Raw genomic sequence first — 3,081 nt, forward strand, 5'->3', positions numbered from 1 at the left:
GGCAAGCAGTGCTGCAGCACCGCTCTGAAAGCACCTGGGAGTGATAAGCACACAGTGTGGTGGTAATTTAAACTAAAAAGCAAGTTCAGATCAGCATAAAGAGCCAACATTGAAATTAGAGGTTCTAACTGCAAGTTAAAAACCTTTTTTCACTGTAAGGATAGTCAGGTATTGGAATAGGTTGCCCAGAAAGTTTGTGCAGCTGAAGGTTTTCAAGAACTGAGAGAGGAAAGCCCTGAATGCCCTGGTCTGACCCTGCTTTGAGCAGGCCCCAGAGACTCAGACCTCCATGTGTTGCCAGATATTCTGAATTTCTGTTATTTCTGTGCAATATATTTGGAATCTTTTTTTTCTGAACCATTTTTTTCATTCTTGAGTCAAAACAGTGTTTTGCTTTACTGTGAAACTGAAAGATACTGTATTTTACTTTATCCCTCATATTTATTCCTCATGAAAATGTTTATTGGATCCCCAAGGCCAGGAACCTGAAATTTGCTTCTACTCCTTAAAAATTCTACTCCTTTGCAACTTCTTGAAAGCCAAGTTTATGTTAAATCAGGTTTTTCTCACGGTATAAGCAGAAGGGCAGATGCAAACTGGTCTTCTGTGGCTTCCTTTTCCTTTGCTTTTGAATTGATTTTATTAAACTGTCCATTGATTTTTTTTTTTTCTTCCTCATCTCTGAAAAGGCATTTGTTTTGTCATAGCACCTGACATCCAAGTATCACAGCATTCTGAACAACCTGAAATGAAATAACAAGTCCACAGAGAAAATCAAGATGCTGTGTGTGCCCAGCCAGGGCAACAAAGAGAATTTTGCTGGCCAGTTCACCAAATCTGCAGCAAATCTAAGAGCAGAGCTTGAGTCTCTTTTTTTTTTTTTTTCCCATTAAATCTCATTTTCTCACAGTGTCCCTATATAAAACCAGCAGCTTTTCCTCCCTCTGCAGTCAGAAGGCCTGATGCTCCTTGTTCACACTAGAACTCTGTCCACACCAGGAAGCTGCTCCTGTTCTTCCTACCATTCTGCATGCCCCTTGTTATAGATCCCCTGTGACAGGCTAGGAAGGGCAGTGTACATATTCTTTGCTAGCTGATGGTTGCATAATTTTATTGTCAGAGTGCCCAGGAAATAAGTCTTTTAAAGACCCATATTGGCCTGAGAGCCCTGCTGAGGTTTGTCATTTTCCTTCAATATCTAGTCAGCTCTTCTGTTCCTGCAAGAGAATTGCCCTCAATAAACAATGTAGGTTACCAGGAGAAAGGCAGGTGGTGTTGCACCCACCTGGGACCCTGTATTTTATACCACCCAGATCCTGTGTGAGACAAACATACATAGTCGCTCATCTTCCTTCCACCACCCTCCCTTCTTCACTATCACTTCAATATCACTAAGTGGTTGGAGCTGGGATTAGTGTCTAGGCTTGGGTAGACTTTTCTCTTTCTGCCTTCAGTTCTCTAATTAGGTATTTGCAGTGGGCCTCTGAAGATGGAGGGGCTGCATTAAGTACAGCCAAGGGGCAGAATTTAGCCTATGGAATAATTTCTTCCTAGCCCTGGTGTGTGAATGCAGAAGATAGGTGTCTGATTTGCACGTCCCTGGAAGTTTTGTTCCTCATGGCAAATAAGTAAAAACTAGTCTCAAAGTCCCAGAGACATAAGCAATGTGGACTCACATTCAGTCATTTTTTAATGATTAAACTTTTTTTATTGTCTTAGCAGAATGATCTATGTAATTTGACTCAGCTTCAATTTAATAGAGATTTTCTGTAGAAATGCAAATGTTCTGTTGGAAGATCCCCTGGCGAGCCACAGCGATAGCTGTAGAGCTGAGACACATATCCTGCTTTGGCTGAGAACCTCAGTACTCTCTGGCATACAAGTGCCCTGCATCCTGAATCCTCTTTTGCTTCCTTTTTCTAGTGTGATGCAAAGTATACCCCCAGCCCTTTTTTCTTAATGCCACTGGCAAGGGATGTGCTGAAATGGATGCTTTCAGGGGTAGCTCTTTTGTGGTGTTCTCTGAGTTGAGTGTGTGGGATAAGCACCCAGAGTACAAAAAGGTGCTTATTTGTACAGTTTTAGAAATCTGGGGTTATATTTAACAGGAAATAAAATCACAGCACACACTCTTTGGAACATACTTGGGTTGCTTTCCAAATAAGGCTTTCGGTTTCTGGCAGGAAAAATAGGACTCTCTTATAACAACAAAAAATACAAATAGGCTAGAAGAAATGCTTTGCAAAATCCCAGCTCAGCCGAGGGTAGATGTGCCAGGAAAGACCAACCTTTTTGCTCCAGTCATTTAAGGTGCAGTTTCCTCTCCCTTCCCTAAGAGTCCTGGGGTGAAGCGATTATGGAAAGCTTCTTAACTCCTCAACCTTGCCTTCACATGGGTGAACACATGTTCCAAAAAAACAAGCCCCAAACCGATTCAGTGTTAGTTTTATCTCTGTGCGTGTTTGATGTTTTTGCTGGTCCCATTTCTGTGTCCTCCCTCAGACTGGTGATATGAGCTGCCAGTCCGATAAGCCATGGAAACTATGCACTGCCCAATCCTTTACCCTTTCTGCCACCCTTTGGTGTTCTCTTTGGGAGACTTCTTAATCAGTTGTTCTAACAAGTCATGAAATTGGGGTCTGCTGTAATGCTGCCAAAATATGGGTTGCTGGAGGGAGAGTGGTAGTTTAGTGTTTGTCAAGGGGTTGGATACCTTCTTCTGTCTCCATTCCCCTCAGCTACCAATTTCTACACCTGGCTTATAGCAGAGCCATTTTACACACATCTCCATGACACGTGTATTTTTAATTTAATTTTTAGTGAGAGGTTGTCTTTGTGGGCAAGTAAGTAGACAGAGCAGGCCTGAAGCAATCCCTGCAGACCCCTCTCTGCCCATACTCCATAGCCTCATTGAAGAAAAGGTATGGGATGGGACATGGATGGTCTGGTGCTGGTGGGAGCAGGATGTGGAAATAAGCCTCCTGGCACTCTCTAAATGTGCTTTTGTCCATGCACAGGACGCTTCTGCACTTACTGAATGTGGGAGGAAAGGTGAGCTCTTCCCCCCATACACACACCTCT

The sequence above is a fragment of the Corvus brachyrhynchos genome, unplaced genomic scaffold (genome assembly GCF_000691975.1).
Source record: "Corvus brachyrhynchos isolate BGI_N302 unplaced genomic scaffold, ASM69197v1 scaffold223, whole genome shotgun sequence".
Lineage (NCBI taxonomy): Eukaryota > Metazoa > Chordata > Aves > Passeriformes > Corvidae > Corvus > Corvus brachyrhynchos.